The 19,026-nt window shown below is 33.3% G+C and overlaps 2 long non-coding RNA genes across 3 annotated transcripts; one reads left to right on the forward strand and one right to left on the reverse strand.

Moving 5' to 3' along the window:
- Window positions 1-10,801: 10,801 nt before the first annotated feature.
- LOC148600969 (uncharacterized) lies at window positions 10,802-15,813 on the reverse strand. Of its 2 annotated transcripts, XR_015917233.1 has the most exons (3): window positions 15,756-15,813; window positions 15,176-15,262; window positions 10,802-13,287 (listed from the first exon to the last, which is right to left on the reverse strand). It is a non-coding gene; the product is annotated as an uncharacterized LOC148600969 (long non-coding RNA). The 2 variants fall into 2 exon arrangements; XR_015917232.1 differs by lacking the exon at window positions 10,802-13,287 and having other exon boundaries at window positions 15,172-15,262.
- LOC148600970 (uncharacterized) lies at window positions 12,065-14,033 on the forward strand. Its single transcript, XR_015917231.1, has 2 exons — window positions 12,065-12,198; window positions 13,788-14,033. It is a non-coding gene; the product is annotated as an uncharacterized LOC148600970 (long non-coding RNA).
- Window positions 15,814-19,026: the final 3,213 nt, after the last annotated feature.

Below are 19,026 nucleotides of genomic sequence, written 5' to 3' on the forward strand. Positions count from 1 at the left end.
GGTTTTTGTCATTCTAAACTAATTTGACAATGCATGAAAAATTGACTAAACACGACATAAAAATTGCGTTTACTTCAATAGTTCAGATAAAATATGAGATTGAGTCAGAAATGTTTATCAGTTTAACAGTGGGATCATTCAAATACGTCAAAATCCTAAAGATGGCCTAAACTTTAACACAATGTAGCGAACCGAATAAAATAGATTAAGAATAAATGCTGACAATAAGAGAAAAGAGACGTTGCGCGAACAAAATTAAAGTTAAAAAAACAGAAATGACATCAGCTGCTTCGGAAGGATAAACATGTCCTAATCCACCAGCGGCACATGTCATATTGCGAATAACCTGACAATAATCTATCAACAATAATGCATCATTGCGGCACGTGTCAGATATCATTCACAATTCGGCGAAATAATTCTAATGATCTTAATTGTGAGAGCAATACATCATGCAGGAAAAATTAACATCGTTAATCATATGACCTAGCCACTTACACTTGTGTGAAAGGTGCTATTTTACTGCGGCTTGTAACTTCGGTAGATATTCAATCCGCTAAGACGTCGAATCTTATTAAAAATATATCGTCTCATGGTATATTGACACTTCATATCGGTCGATCAAATGTTGGAAGGGACTGTAAAACTGTAGTGGTGACATTAACAAAAGCTAAACATACCCATGAATGAGAAGTTAATTTGGCAAAATTCGCGCTCTACAGAAAAAGTCCTTGCATAGATCACAGACTCGACAGTAGCGGATCAACTGTGAAATCGATACTTCATAGGCTGGACGTGCTAGTCAGAAAGGGGAAATTTACTATTGGGAGGTCAAAATTACCACGTTTGTCATAGATTTTCGATTTCAATCGTGTCGTATTTTTAATGTACAAATTAAGTTCTATGTATGAAGCAAGTGAAGGTGTATCTTTAAAATCAAGTTCATTTGTTTAGGTTAGATGTTTGTCAAAAACTAAGAAATTAGGATTATTTAGAGATAATACATCTTTAAAACGGAAACTGAAATTGAAGGTCTAGGCTAAAAGCCCTTATGAAAAGTTAACGTAATATTTATGTAAAAACAGAGCGGGCAAGAGTGGCACACAATACGTCCCCATGGTCTGCTGGAATACAAAACTCCAAAATCCGATTAAATTGTTGTGGAGCAGAAATTCAAACATTTTATTATTATCAGACGTGGGTATATTTTTAAAGATTCAGTGACTTAGAAATCGATGATAAGGAAAACTATTGACACCCTATACGACAATAGCGATGACTTTCATTCCGTATTGTCAACTTACCTCTCATCTGTGGCAATATCCTTTTCATCACATTCGTATGGAGTTTTAATATCACAACTCATACATTTTGCCAGAGCTTGTCTTAAATATGCAGACTTTTTGTACCACGCCAGACTACCCACAATTAGGTGTCTGGATCATGAAAAATAACACCACTCGGAAGTTCTATGGTCGTCATCATGAACTCGTGGATCGTTACGGTGTATCCATCTGCACCATGAGAACCGATTTGTTCAAAGTGTCAATATTTTACCTTTCTCTTTTGTCTACCCTGGACTTGACTTTTTATAAGCAACTCGGCGGAATTTCTTGAAAAGCAGAGGATGCTTACCCTACCTGTACACCTGGTCCATGCTTCTAGTTTTTAGTGGAGTCCGAGTTTCTCATTTACTAACGTCGAACAAATCAGTGTTCATAGTGCAGATGGAACACCGTAACGTTCCACGAGTTCATGATGACGACCATAAAATTTCTGCAGTGATGACTTCAATCTAGGTCAAGATGCGAGGCTGACCTCACAGTGTCTGTAGTATCCTTTATCTCAAGTTCTTTGGGGTAGGTGGGTGCTATGTATCAAATCCTTTTCTTCTGTATATTAGGAAGATAATTTGGATTTATTTCTTACAAAGTATGAGGAACCTCTACCAAGAACTGTATTTTTATATCTATGTGTACCATCTTTTTAGTAGAAACGATGTATGTTTTTGAGTCGAGATTTTATCTGAGTGTGTGGAATATAAGTATACAGTGTTGAAAAATCATAGGTTTTAATGCTATTTTATTCTGATAATAATCTTGAATTGATTGTCTCCAAAAGATCTTTCGAATGTTTCAGGATCTCTATTGAATTAGTATCACTACGGGAGTAACAAGTGTCGTAGTAAGACTGCAGTCCTTCTTTGACAGAATATATAGAAGTTAAAAGTTTTGTTAGAGGTTTGGTGGTACATTTTGGAAAACAGACACACACAACAAAGAACATAAAATAACCAAAAAAATACATACAAAGTGACAAAAGTAAATGAGCAACTTGGGTTCCACTACAAAATGGGAGTATGGACCAAGTGCACCGTTATGGTAAGCATCCTAAAAGCACGCGCTATTTAGAGCAGATCATACCATATTACATTGAGCATTCCTTTCAGTCAATTTACAAAATCATAAAGAATATATATATTTTCAATGAACTAATAATATATATTTCAAAAGAATTTTTTTAACTTCACAAATTGTCTGGTAAAATTACAAACATGAATTGAAAAAAGCTTTTTTTGTGGGGAAATCATTTGCGGGACATTGTTCCATAGAAATGCAATGGAAATTTTAGTTTTTTTTCAATATTACTAAAAGAAGTTCGGTTTTTTTTCTGAAATATGAAAAAAAATGTCAGATTAGTGAAAATGTGAAATTGTCCACATAATCCATACAAAGAACTGCCTTTATTAAGGCTCCGTTACGTCGAAATCATGGTGCAGGTAGATACACCGTAAAGATCCATGAGTTCTGATAACGACCGTACAACTTTTGTAGTGATGACTTCACCCGGCGACTGCTGTATAATTATCAGTATATTTTATCTATTTTTGCAGTTTGTAGCCTCATCTTTGGTTGAATTATGCAATGTATATAAAGTGTGATTATTTTATTACTACAATATCATTTTGCACTCCGATAAGTAGTTGATCTAAATCAAAATTTTAGAAATAGGAAATCAATCCGGAAAAAAACATGTGTACAACAAATGTGTGCTACGAAGTGACGTCCCGGATTACATACTTAAAAAGTGCGTTTTAATTGTTCTCGATAAAATATTAAATTCGGGATGTCGCTGTAAAATACGAACACCTCCGATTTTTTCCGGATTTTTATACAGTAAAACCGGTCTTAACCGATCCTTCGGATTGGAAGATATTGACAGTTATGACAGGTGTTTGGTTTACACAGGTTAAAAGATATTGAAACTAATATTCAGGGACTTCAGAAAATATTACTTTACACAGATTATCAGTTTATTAAATGTTTAGACAGATTTCTCTGAAAGAACATTAATTTGTAAATTGAAAAAAATGAAATCTCAAATGTAACTCATTCATATTTTATAATGAATAAGTTTTTTCTACGGCTATTAAGTTGTTTTTATACATATGCTTTTCAAGTTTTAGCTGTGTTTTTAAAAAGGTCACAAAAATCATAGTTTTAAGTGTTCGTGAAAAATATTTTCAAATACTCTTCAAGCAGATATCCAGGGTAATAATAAAAAAGTAAATGATTTTCGGGAATTATTTAATTTTTATTGATTGATTAATGCATTTTTTGTCCTAATAAAGCAGATCAATGCATAAATGAAGATGACACAAACAAACGCATTCACATATCTACCACACAATAAAATACAAAATGTTACGTAGAGACATGTCTGTTTTCTTTTGTGAAGCGGGGTCAGAAAATGATTATTTCGATTCACATCCTAACATCCTAACAAAAAAATGAAATAATAAATGTTTGTTAATCTTAAGTGTATATTTGCCTTCTAATAAAAATAACAATGAATCGGTAAATGATGTTGGTTGATTGAAAATTAATGTAAGTAACTATTACATGTTAAAGTTGACAAAACAGTCAAAGAACTATTACAAGTTAAAGATGACAAAACAGTCAAGATTGCTGTGAGCCACGGTCGATCATTAACAAAAGAAATACGTTATAGTAAATGCTGTATAAACGTGCGATAGAGGGACGTCTTGAAGGTACATAAGCTAATAGGAGACAATTCGTGTATGCACATGAGTAAAAGATTTTAGTAAAAATCTTCTCTACCCGGAACCAGAAATATCTAAATATCTCAGTGCCAAGATGTTAATATATCTTAAATTATCTTGAAGCCACACACTATACCCCATGGAGAGAAGATGCAACATGTCGAAAACCAAGAAAGTACCACAGGTACTGATGCAACACATAACTCATATACTGCTGTAGGATATATTGAAATGAAACTTAGTCTTTGACATACTGCCTACTAAATATAAAACACCAAGAAAGTAGTGTTTTGTACAAGCGTTTACAATCCATCCTTTTTTAAAATGAGCTTAAAAGAACAATTTTAAATCAGAGTGCACATACTGGGCTTTGTGTTGGTTATAAAAATATGATTTTGATGCAAGGTCGTACAAAAGTGAGATCGAACAGAAACCAATCTAATTGATATTAGATCTATCAATTTTTCTATTCAGTCACTGCATGTAGAATCTAACAACACGCATTATACTTATGCTCTGATGACCTTTCTGGACAACAAAGCACAATACGTCTTTCATAATTTTAAAAGCATTATTCAAGGGTAAAAACATGGGGATTCTAAAACACTCATCTAACCAGAAAGTAAAATAGAATGTTTGTTATATCCTACAAGCATTGACTTAATGGAACAATTGATATGTATAATTTTATCATATTGGAACAGAAACAAGCAATAATTCTTTACACTTAAAATATAACCATTTCATATAATCAAGATTTTTCAGTATTACTGGCATATTGCATACGAACACTTCGGTCAAATTGACGACCACAAATCTAGTTTACATTTGTAGTCATACGTTATATGGGATTTGCTATTTCTTTGAATTGGAAAACTAGTTCGAGCTTTCCATCTCGTCTATTGTATATTTGTTTTACATTGACACATTGTACTTTTAAAAAAAATGGGAAAAAATGTATCTGTTCTCCAAGGTAAATTACATATGACAAGATAATCAGAGGTTTTCATTCGTTCTCAACAGTACTTGACTGGCACTTACGACTAAGCTGAAAGTATATTTATTTCCAGTTTTATATCAACTAAACGTATCATAACACAGGGTGCCCTTTTTCTAAGGATGAGTGTATAAATGAAATAACAAATGTCTCAAACTTGTCACACAAAACATGCATGATAATGGGTTTTATTTTTGCAGAACTATTATTTTGCCGCATTAGATTTAGGCTAATTTGAAGTCTTTAGGCTTTAATTGGGCTTTATTCGCTCTCATGCAAGTCACTTCAGAGCTTACTTGATAGGAATATTCCTGGTTATTACACAGGTAAGCTAATTTCACATAATTTTGCATACAAATTTTACGTAAATTTCACCTGAATTGAGCACATAAAATATGTAAAAATTCACGTAAAATTAGATTAAATCGAGCTTCAGACTAAATTGCATTGAGTTCGTGTTCAACGAATTTCGCGTGAAGATAACGTTTACTTCGTTTACGTTTATTTCACCCACTCGGCGGGTGTTTCTAGAAAAGCAGAGGACGCTTACCCTACCGGTGCACCTGGTCCATACTCCCAGTTTTTAGTGGAATTCGAGTTGCTCATTTCTTTTGTTACTTTGTATGGATGATTTTAGTTACTCTATGTTCTTTGTTGTGTATGTCTGTTTTCCATGTCTGGTCTTTGTCCCTGGATTACATTCTTTTGATTACCGCTATAACCTTGGTTCCCTTGATTAATCTTTCATCTGAGGTTCCCGCGATATTCATGATAATCTGGAATCACATGAGTTAAATCTTCACGTGATTATTAATTGCTTGTGCTCGTGATAATACATATTTTATAAACATCAACTATTTTGTATACTTAAGCTGTGAAGTACGTGCTTGGATATAATTCTTTGACAAGCAATTATTCAACTAACCGTTAATTCATATTATTTTTTGTGGTACTCGTCTTCCTAATATATTGCTTTGCATTCCAACTTGGTTTGCTAAATTTCAATAAAAAAAACATTAATTACATTTAATATGAATCACTAAATCAAGTTTTTTAACCATCATGAAAACATTTCATCAAGGCTTAGGCATGCTTTCTAACGTCGATACATGTTCATAATCAACTATTAACGTGGTGTTTATCTATTTGTCTATTAACATGCATAATACAAATCCAGTCATTGTCCCTGAACTATAAGAAAAAAACTTTCGTTATACATCTACAAATGGGGCTACTTTAATGCAGCAAATTAGTCTGAAATGTTAAGTTTTAATCCTACAAAAGTATCATTTCAACAAACCTATATGTGACATACATTGCTGTAAAAATGGTCAAGAAAAACTCGCGTAAGCTCAAACATATTTAGTTCCTACTTCTTGCAAGTCACCCATCAAGCTACACTTTGAAGGTCATATCCAGTAAAATTATAGGCAGACCACATAGGCGAGCGGCGAAATCTCAACTCGACTCTTAGTTTTCGGGTTTAATGTACCCATAGACGTTACGAGAAAATTTCGTTTTAAATGATAAAAGATGTATTACATTAAGAAATAAGACCTGTCGTTACGTAAACATACGGTCACATTTCGAGACATTTGCATTTGTCTGTAGGTTAGGTAGACCAAAAAAACCTGGCTTTTCTCGCAGTACAATCTGATGGAATAATGAAAAATATCATGAATGGATACAAAATATATCAGTGTATCCGAAAATACAATGTCATTCACAGAATGTGCGTTTCAGCTTTATCAAAATGAAAGTAAGTTGTTTTATGCCTTAATAGAAGCTTTATTGCTGATAGTACAATATACCGGATCCCATTGATAAAAGGAAAGGAACATGTTGAGAAAAGTATTAACTGTTAACTACTTTGACATTAATATCTGTGATGATTCGTTTACGACAGTCCTCGTTTTTAATAATACCCATATCAGTTCAATTAACAGGCAAACCCGAAAAACCGCCCGTAACAATGTCGTGCATTATTTTTATGTTGTGAATGTAACTGTTCACACATTATATTGCATGCTCTTCAGATTTTTGTCGAATTACAAATGGATTATTTAATTTGCGAAACTTGTGTGTTTTCGATGTTGGTTTTTGCTTGAATATCAAAATTGTTGTTCGGTTTTGTATGTGTTTTGTTAGTTTTAGTTCGAAGTATTTTAGGATACCTTAACAGAAGCTATTAAGTAACGTAAAGATGATGTGAATGATAAAATGATTTTTGCACTTTCCACTTTGTCTCAAATAAAATCAGAAAGTACAGTTATATTGTTTCACAGATCATGTTACGAATGTAACACAACATGAGCATTTTAATGATCATGCTGTTTATCACAACGGATGTATTTCCAAATACACGAAATGAAACAACCACGAGCATGCCCAACCTACGAAATGAAACAACCACGAGCATGCGCAACCTACGAAATGAAACAACCATGAGCATGCGCAACCTACGAAATGAAACAACCATGAGCATGCCCAACGTACGAATTGAAACAACCACGAGCATGCCCAACCTACGAAATGAAACAACCACGAGCATGCCCAACCTACGAAATGAAACAACCATGAGCATGCGCAAACTTTGTTAAAGAATTTGATCATGATCTAGTTAGCTTATTTCTGATATTGTTACTGACTTAATGGTTCATCATAAAGGTTTATTTTTTTCTACTTTATTTGGAAAAGTTGTAACTTAGTTGCCAAAGAATCTTTTGGTTGTTATATCTCCATATCAAACAAACGTCAAGCGAAATTTCGTCGTCATTGTGGAGATCAAAGTTCATCAACAAGTTGGTCAAGGCAAATCAAATATAGTGTTTAGCTGTTTTTTGTTGTTGTTAATGATGCAAATAAAGCTGCTTATCGGCTCTAATCTGTCCTGTAGCTTTTTTGATAGGAATAAAATATTGAAAAGGAACTTGTTTCAAGTCATTGTTACCCTATCCTAGTTCCCAGGACTACGTTCCAGGTATTAGCTACTAGCCAGTCGAGAACAAGTCTTTATTACCCAAACTGAACGTCAAAGCAGTTTCACAGTAACCTTAACAAGCTTCGGGTGAAATTTGCTACAGCAAAAGAGCTTAGTTTAGTAAAGGTTTTTTTTGTGAGGCAACATTTAAGCACACTGCCGTCTTCATTTCAGACCAAACTTTGGACGAAAAAGCAAATCACACTTACCCAGTGATAGGATCACCCTTATATTATTGTTGGAAAGAGTAATCAAGGGAACCAAGGTTAAAGCGGTAATCAAAAGAATGTAATCCAGGGATAAAGACCAGACATGGAAAACAAACATACACAACAAAGAACATAAAGTAACTAAAATCATACATACAAAGTAACAAAAGTAAATGAGCAACTCGGACTCCACTAAAAACTGGGAGCATGGACCAGGTGCACCGGTAGGGTAAGCGTCCTCTGCTTTTCACACCAGCCGACTTGCTCATAAAAAGTCAGGGCCGGGGTAGACAAACGAGGAAAGGAAAACTATGACCCGTTGAATTAATCAGTTTTCATGGTGCTGATGGATACACCATAACGATCCACGAGTTCATGATGACGACCATTAAACTTCTGTAGTGATGACTTTAATCTCGTAGCAACATAACCCTGTTCCAGAAGCCTATCTAGCGCGATACAAAAAGTCTGCGTAGTTTCGGCAAGCTCTGATATAACGTATGAGTTGTGATATGAACACTCCATACGCAGGAGCCGAATGGATGTTGCCGCTGATGAAAGGAATTTTGACAATTCCGAATGAAAAGTCATCACGTTTGTTCAATTTGGTCAATAGTTTTCCTTAACCATCGATTTCTAAGTGTAGTTTAAGATATGAGATTGACTTCACAGTGTCTGTAGTATCCTTTATCTAAAGTTCTTTTGGGTAGATGCGATGTATCAAATCCCCCGAAATTAGGATTGTTTAAAGATAACACGTCATATATATAGCGGAAACTGAGATTGAAGGATCTAACGATATTCTTTCTTTCTGATCAGATCAGCTATAAAGTCAGCCTCATAAGAGTGAAGGAATAGGTCAGCAAGTAAAGGAGCACAATTTGTTCCCATTGGAATGCCGACCGTTTGTTGAGAAACACGTCCACTACACTGGACAAATATGTTGTCGATTAAAAATTACAGCATTTTGTAAACATCTTCCTCTGTATATTTGGAAGGTGATTTGGAATAATTTTTTACAAAGTATGAAGAATCTCTACCAAGAACTAGGTGTACCATCTTTTTTGGAAAACCAACGATTTATAATGTTTTTAAGTCGGGATTTTAACTGAGTATGGGGAATAGAAGTATACAGTGTTGAAAAATCATAGGTTTTATTGCTATTATATTCAGATAATAGTCTTGAACTGATTGTCTCCAAAAGATCTTTCGAATTTTTCAGGACACACATTGAATTAATACGACTACGGGAGTAACAAGTGTTGTGGTAGGACTGCAGATCCTCTTTGACAGTTGTGAGTATAGAATTTAATAGTTTTGAAAGAAGTTTGGTGGTACATTTTGCAGATCCAGCTATGAAACGTTGTTTGTATGGATTCTTGTGAAGTTTAGGAATCCAGTACATAGACGGTAAATCACAATCATCGTCCCTGGTAGAGAGACCAAAAGAGGATAGCACAGATTTATGGTTTTCCACAATCTCTTCTTTGGAGAGAGTTGTAGCAGTATAGGTCTTATCACTGCTATTATTTTCTACGTCTACCTCTGATAATAAACATTGGATATAAAACATTTTGCAGACAAAAACAATGTTGTTTTGGGCTTTGTCTGCTGGTACGACAACATATTTGTCATGTATTGTAGACAATGTTTTTGCTACATCGGGCTCTGTGAAAACTGATGTAGCCTAAGCCCTCATTGACCTACTTAATACTTTCATTTGTTCCAAAATTAAAGACCTCACGGCCTTTAACCACTCTGACAGAGAATCAATGTCTTCTTGTTCTCGTTTTATCAATTTTCTTGCATAGTCCTCGACGGCATCCATAAGAAGTTATAATTCCAATTTATGGAGCGTGGTTCACGGTACTTGGGACCTTTAGAAAGGATATTACGCAGAGATTCGTTTTCGATAATTGTTAAATCTCCCGTAACGACGTGACCAGAAGGACCATATTTGAATGGAGAGGTTTTGCAAGAACAGTCAGGTGCTTTAGCCTTGAAGTCCTCAATCTCGAGGTTCTGCAATAGTCTTTTATAATTGAAAATTTTGGATGCGATGGGTGAAGTATAGGAATATGAAATAATTGGTATGGATTTGTCTTTGAAATATGGGGGAATTTTGTTGGTAACGTTTTTGTGATGGAGGATGTTAGCCAAATTAATTGCATCTATACCATTGTTGACAAACGGTAGTGGAAGAAATGATCGTTTTTCTTCATCTTGAATTTTCACACAAACTGGTTTAAAGAGTCTGTGGAAACCAATATCCAAAATGATAGCAACAAGTCTGTATAATGATGAGGTGGGGTCCGCTTAAAAATATAGCTAGATACTTACCAACTGCAGATAGGTAGCAAGAAATTAGTACTTGAAATTAAGACCATGGTCCGGTTTCATGAAACATCTCAAATCAAGATTTTTCTCAAATCCTTCCTCAACTCATCAGATTTCGACCTATCAAATCACTTGAAATTGATGATTTGAGAAAAAAACACTAGACTTGAGAAAATTCGCAACTTGAGATTTTTTATGAAACCCAGGCCAGGTAATTTTATTTTATTTTTTTATTTTTGTTCACATAATCCAAAGGCCCATCCTAGCATGTACCGTTTCTTTATTTCCCTGTCGGTTTGATTGATAAGAATCACTGGGGATCATCTCAAAAATGTCTTATTTTTTCACGTACGCACACGTTGCTGTTGAGTTCATTTTATGCTTGTAATTATATAATTTTGTTCTAACAGAAAAAGTACAAAAAGTAAAACATAACAATTGAACAAATTGATTAAGTTTTATTCTAACACTCAGTGCTTACTATCAGGATCTCTGGAGAGTCACTAAACAACATTTTTTTTCTTAGAAGTGCATGCTTTGCATGAATGATTAAGTAAATATTAGCATCTTCCGGGATTTATTATTTTCCCTTTCGTCTTTTCCTTTTTGTGGATAATTCTTGTTCGTTCTGATACAAGTTAAAAAATCGATTTATGTATTGATTTGTGTATTTCGAGGGAAAATAGGAAAATTCATGTAATTTGAAAAATGAATCCTTAACAACCATCGATTTAATCTACAAACATAGACTTGAACATCTGTTTTAAAGTATCTGGAACCACCCCTATCGCAGTGATATGTTTCGGTTTATATACAAAGCTACCAAAAGGTTAACCTCTCATCAGTAGCATTATAATTAAATGTATAGAAAGATCTAAATCTCAAAAGCACTGATAAGTCCTAAAAACTAAAGAGTTAAATTCATCACCGAGAAGTTCTGCCATGTTCAATACAAGAAATACGCCTCAGTGTTTTACGTATTTTGAAATTTGCAATACTAAAAATTTTGATAAATATTAGGTCAGATCAGTCTGACTACTGGTGAAAGTCCTCACTGACCTTTGGTCACAAATGCGTTGAAATATAAGTGTTTTTGTAGACAATCCATACAACATAATATTCATTATAGTCTTCAAAAGAACAAGTAATTTGTTTCTTAAATATGGGGTTTAAGATAGTGGAAAACTTACATATTTCAATTATCAGCTGTGTGAATATCATTTCAGGAAATATTATGATTTCAACCAAATAGCAATCTTCCCGAAAAAAAAGTCGCATGCATGTATGTAACACGTCGTAACCGAAACCGAATCGTTTCCGTGATTAAACAAAGTGAAACATCAAATGCTTCCTTGAAGTGTTTTTTTTTCTAAAAGGTGTGGTATTTTAAAAATTTTTTTATGCATTTATTTAATAACCTTGGTTCCCTTGATTATTCTTTAATAAATGCTGAGAGACATTACTTTCATACCGTAGCCATTTTATTTTGATACGTGCAACACTAATATAATTAACAGAATGTCTGGTAAAATTCTACCATTTACTCTGTTTGTCTTACTTTTCATTGGAGTAGTATTTTGTCATGATAGCAGTAGTGGACGAGATTCAGATGGTAAGTTTTTTTTCCTATCAATAGAAATTAAAAATTCATTAGTGTTCAACTTTTTAACAAAACCAAATACTTTAATTGCCATTATTTTGCAGTTCTGTAAAGTATGATTTTCTTTTCATGAGTTGATTAACGATTTTAGCGCGTACCTACTTTCGGATTTTTTTGTCAACAATTTTTTTTTAAATCATTTTATTACAAACAGAGCTGCTTTTACTGTATTCAATTTGAATTAGAATGATTATATCTTATGCATGCATAGATAAATATTTTTCACTAAGTAATGCATGTTCAACATTCGATAACTATTTGTGTATCCTATAAACACTGATGCTGAGGCTATGAACAGTATCTTGCGTGTAAACATTTCACGCTGTATGCACCCCTTTCCATAATTGTGAGAGTCTTGCATTGTCGCGAAAAAAAATAAATAGTTATAAACGTTATCCAATATATTGGCATACATAATACACAAAGTGTCAGCAGTAGGATGATTCAAACGCAGCAAAATCAACAAACATTCCCTTATTGTGAAAAAATGAAACAGAGACGATCTTTATACATAATTAAGATAACTGAATAAAAGGGATTACACATAAAAAAACAAAAAAGTGTAACAAGACATCACACAAAAAACTAAAACACTAGAAATATGGACTTCCATAAGAAAAACGGGAGAGACATCAGTTCCCCCTGAAGGGTAAGCATGACATGCTCATCCAGACACACCCGCCATATTGTGTCAAGTGTCAACAAATTTTGATTACAATGATATTTTTGTACGGATCAGCAGAAATTAAATGGAGTGATACAAACGTCATCATTTATGACTGATTTATGTATCAATCGACTCTCACAATACATGTAATGATTCGATATCAAAGGGTCCACCAATAGAACTATTCAAGATACATGTGTTGATTACGAATGATTGCTATAACATGTGACTTACATATTGTCAGATGTAGTATATCTCAAATGTTTACACAAACAGTAAATTGTTTGAAAAGTGTCCCTTTTGATATTTTCTGGTCTATTGAGGAGTCATTTATCACCATTAGAAAACTCATTGAACACGGAAATCAGAAAACGCTGTTAATACAAAAATGAAAACATATTTAATATAAAAAATGAAGAAATAGTTTATTTACTAAGGAATTAAAGTCTCATCTTGCGATGAACTTGGACCCTTCTTTTAGACAGAATCTTACGATGCACAATAAGAATCCTAATCCTATCTTAAGATAATTTTTGGACTATCTAATGACATAATTTAAAATATTTCGCACATAGAAGGTATCAGAATTTTCCAGAAGTCACAATACGGATTGAATACTGAGCATGAATTATTTGGATCGTGTTTTCAATGAAAAATGAAAGACCATGATAATGTTATATAAAAAACTAAGCATGTTGAAAATGAGTTCATGCATGAATAAAATGTGTAACAGAACCATTATTTACTCCAAATTGAAACGATGAACGGATCACGGATAATTACCAGTCGTTTTCGTATTTTGGTATAATTTAAAGATATGTATATACAGTAGACATGTAGGTTATGTTTCTTGTGTTCTGACATATTATTACAGATTCTAACGACGCAAGTAGAAGAAAACGTGATGCTCCAGAAATTGATGAAAGTGAGTCCAGTGAAGAACCCAAGGAAAACGATAGGAGAAAACGTGATGCATCTGATTCGGACGACTCCAGTCTTGATAACAGTGCTAGTAGGAGAAAACGCGATATCGCCGGCTTCCGTGAGAGAGATTTCGAATGAAGAAACACCTAAATGACCTGTTGAATAATTATCATGCTAATAAAAATATGCAAATAAACTATGTTTTTCTTTATAGTTTATTCATACAAAAGTTTTCGATATCTAACAAAAATATATTGTGAACTTATTTAGGTTAATTTCAAGTGTTTTCCCTAATATGAATACAAAAATGACTAATATAAAAATAGGAGATGCTGTATGATTGCCAATAAAACAGTCATCCATTAAATGCCAAGCAACAAACGATTGTACAGGTAGCCTACGGTCTTCAATGATGGGTAAAACCCATGTCATTAAACAAGCTGTAAAAAGCACCAAAACAAATGAGATGAAACTTTTAATAAAAGACGGAAGTCGACTAAATCTACATAGTATGAACGCAAAACGAGTAACAAATGACAGAAAAGAAACAACGGCAGGCACCGGATTACAGATACTTTACGCCATATGTTTTGGTAAAAAAAGAACAAATGATCGACAACTAAAACCGTACTTGAAACAATTATTATTGACAATTTTCTAAAGCCCTAAAATGGTCTATTTGCAGAACCTGCTGACATAAACCAATACATAACTTGAGATTCAGGGATTGCCATCCATGTATTTTTTTTTTGGTTAACTATAGCATACTATGCAGCTTAAAGAAAGTGTATCTGGCTAGTATAAGTAACAGGAACATTGTAATAGAGTATTCTATGTTACCCATCTGACGGTAATAGTTTTTTCTTGTAATTATTTAACCATATCATTATGAAAAGTGAATACAGCTTTGATAATCAATCCTCTTTTTTTATCGGTCATGTGATAATTTTTTTTTCATGTTTTGTTTATGCAAATCGCAGTACAAAGCCGATTCAAACTCATACACTCTTTAAACCGTGATTAACTATAGAAATATTATTTGTAGATTATCGATTTAAGTAATTTTTTTCTCCATGTTGACAGATTTGTAACACCTGTCTACATTTTCTACTCCCGTCTACAATCGGTTTTGAGCATTTTGCGAAAGTTTCTAGAATACGGAAATTAACTTATCTACTAGGTGTACACTTCGACCATTGTGCTTATCCTCTGTTGATTTGAGTCGTTTGTGTTAAATATCTTACTTTTGTTTTAATCTCGTTGTATTCTTGATATATACGTTACTTGTCTGATAGAAAAGGTTTGGTTGGACTTTTTACCCTTATACAAAGGCCTTACCATATTCATTGCTGAACTTGGATTCCTGTTTTCCGATAACACTTATTTGTCTTCTTGACATTTCCCCCATAATTCAATATGCAACATCTATATACAGATAAAAAATTATTTGTATTTTGCACATGATAATAAACCTTTTCAATTATCTTATAAACCAGTTAGGAAGATCTACGGCACCAGGGCAAGCAATCTTAGACAGTCGTGGAATTAAATGAAAATGAGCTAATAAAAATGCTATTTGCTTTTGAAAAATAGATACAAATTTAACTATCTCTATATTATTACAATTGCAATATATATTATATATACTTCACACTTTACGTGAATGTTTTGTCAATGCTAAAATGACGTAATTTGTCCAATTAGTTATTTCTTACGACGATTTCGCGTTTAACTTGCGATCGAAAAGACATAAGTAGGTGTTAAAATTGTTATAACTTGAGGTTTGAAATTTCCCCTTTGATTGACTGTTGCATCTCTCGACTTCCGAAAATCACCATCAGATTGGACAAAGTAACTATCAGTCTTCAGTGATAAAATAATTGACGTGGTTTTGTGGGTGGGACTAAATGACACTTACCTGTATGGTATTATCGAATCATACAGCTTGACATTTACAAACACAAATATACTTTTCACAGATTCGAACATCGCTTAAATTGAAAAGAAAAGGAAAGCATTTTTTTTATTCATACACAGTTTTAGCCAATCATAGTTTCGTTAACAGGAACGTCCGCATATTTCATGATACAGATGCGGTACGCTAACTATGTTCAATCGACCAGCTAAAAATTTAGGAAAAACAACTTTTTTTATTTTATTAAAATGGCGGCTCGAGATATAAGATATAATCGATTTGATAACAGATGTGTTCTATTTTCAGAACAAGTATGCTGTATTTAACGCGACCATATGCATAATATACAATTGCATTTCCTTTTAAAACGTTTTCTTATATATATAGCTGGCCGAGTGGTCTAGGGCGCTGGACTTAGTGCAGGTGGTGTTGCCATAGATGTCACAGCAGTACGAGTTCGAATCCCGCGGAGGGAACGACCAAAAATTTGCATCGCAGATTTGACAGTTCTAACATCGTTGGGAATTTTTCAGATATATATATATATATATATATATAATTATTATTTCTGTTTTAAAAATCGATAAAAATATAGAATTATGATGATTATTGAATGTTCATCTCCTATTTTATCAAATCGAAAGTCGGTGAATCATTTTCATTTTTCAGCATTTTTCACACCTGTGGTTGTGATTAACTTTTAAAAAAGCATGTTTGAAATCTTGTAATGAATGTATATATAACAAGCTGCTACCATTAAGCTATTTTGAAGGTTAATTAAAATACACCACGATTCCAATTATCCATGTAGTAAGGGTTTAAGCATATCATATTACAAAATTAGAAAATTGGTCGATATATTCTAGATAATACAAGTTTAACCTGTCTTAACCGAACCTTGAATGATCTAAAACATAGCTATCTCAAGTGAATCCTCAATAATTTGAAAACCTATCGAAACGCAGCCCTGAATAACCCAAAAACTTGTTTAAACCCAACTTTGAATAATAAAAAAAGTTTAACCGAACCGTGAAAAAAAAAACAAAAATCTGTCTAAACCGAACGATGCATAAAGGGAAACCTGTCTAACCCGAAGGTGAAATATTCCTAAAACTTGTTTAATTAATTTAACTGTATTTTAAACATCGTTAAAAGGAACATCAATCCAAGTAGAAAGTCCACCTGTTTGCATCGATCGAATTTGAAAGTCCGCCTGTTTACATCGATCCAATTCAAAAGTCCACAAAGGATTCGGTTTTACTGTATATATACTTCGTTTTGAAAAAAAATACAAATTGGGGTCTCGTGTTTTATAGAACATATCTAGTTACCTATTTACATTCAACTCTAAGGGATTCCGATCAGATTTCAAGATATGGAGATTCGACACTAGTAATCAAGGGAACAAAGGTTATAGCGGTAATCAAAATAATGTAATCCAGGGACAAAGACCAGACATGGAAAATAGACATACACAACAAAGAACATAAAGTAACTAAATTCATACATACAAAGTAACAAAAGTAAATGAGCTCGGACTCCACTAAAAACTGGGAGCATGGACCAGGTGCACCGGTAGGGTAAGCGTCAACAAACATCGGAAGACTAGTAACGAAACAGACTTCATCGTTTTGGCTCTGATCCATTTACTGAACATTCACAGGCAATTTTACAAATCGGGAATATATGTATTATATATCTTCTCTTAATCATATTTATTTCACGAAAGTTTATTTTTCAACAGTCATCACAGAATAAACACATATATGATTATGATTAATGACGAACTTTAAGATATTTTTTTATCTTTATATGTTTTATGCCCATGCAACAACATTAACTGACTGTGTTAAGATTCAGGTTCTTATGAACAACTTTAAAAAACTCTAAAATAGATAAAAAAAAAGTATTCACCTTTGCGTTAAAAAAACTTACAAACGTTATCGTTTATAGGGTGATTCTGACGGATGGACATTCGTTTCTTTGTTGTTGTTGCTATTTTTATTTATTTATTTGTTTTGAGATGAATTTGACATCAATAGACAACAAATACAATTATGCCAAATAGGGTATACCTATCACGACAAAGCATGCAACTGAATGTCTGTAATGGTTTTGGCAATGAAGATTGCTGAAATGTTACTTCCAAGGCACAAATTCAGAATCATAGTAAAAAATGTAATGGCGACGTTGCATACAATTACAAAATGGGTGAATGTTGCTATTATTAAAGGCACTGGAAATGTAGCCGTTAATAAATAATGATGACGAATATTCAAATTTTACGGATGTTTTAAATTCCAGTCCCTTTGAATGAAGAGCCTTGATTCACTTTAAACTGTCATTATCATATTGATTTAAGCTTTTAATAAGAATAATTCAATAACAACTCCCATAATAATTGTGTGTGTGTGTGTGTGTGTGTGTGTGTGTGTGAAATCTTATAAACCTTTTGGATTTTGTGTTAAGCAGCAAAAGTATTTTTTTCAAACATACTCTACTGACGTGGACAGGTAAATGTTGGACCAGTTTCATTTCTTTTGATCGACAACATATTTGTCCTGTGTGATGGACACATCCGGGTAGTCGAAAGAGTAAAGGAAAACTATGACACGTTGAACAAATCAGTTTTCATAGCGCAGATGGATACACCGTAACGATCCACGATTCATGATGACGACCATAAAACTGAGATGTGTATATCATAATATGTGCCTATGTTGGTCAAAAGTATTCAAAATAAGGATAAAAATGTGTACTTCTAAGACATATTTGTAATTTACTACAAATGTGTATGAATTTTATTTACATGTGTAAGTAATTTGCCTCCATGCTGTCAGTTACAGATTTTCAGTAATATTTATTCAAGTCAATGTTTTGAAAAATTTCAACAATCATCGTACCATTAGCATAATGGTTTTGAAAACCTTATTTTCAAAGCCTCGCAAAGATCTGCAAAATTAAGATGTCAATTTCTATTTCTACTAAGAACATCGAACCATAAAATGTTATTATTACTAGGGATGATAAGGATTACTCGATCGGAAAACCACGAAAGCTAAGTACTCGACTACATTTTTTAATGTACTCGGATACTCGTTTGGGTTTTATATACATCTTGATACAGTTCCCCATTAAGTTTCATATTAGCAATTATACCAATTAATACCACATAACAACGTAAAAGCTGTTCACTCAAATAATTAGATACACTGTGCACTGATTAACACTTATATGGCTCCTCAACCCAGAACCGAGAAGCCATAAAGAACAA

Source organism: Perna viridis, chromosome 12, assembly GCF_037379345.1.
Source record: "Perna viridis isolate PV_CMFRI_1.1 ecotype Kerala chromosome 12, ASM3737934v1, whole genome shotgun sequence".
NCBI classification, from domain to species: domain Eukaryota; kingdom Metazoa; phylum Mollusca; class Bivalvia; order Mytilida; family Mytilidae; genus Perna; species Perna viridis.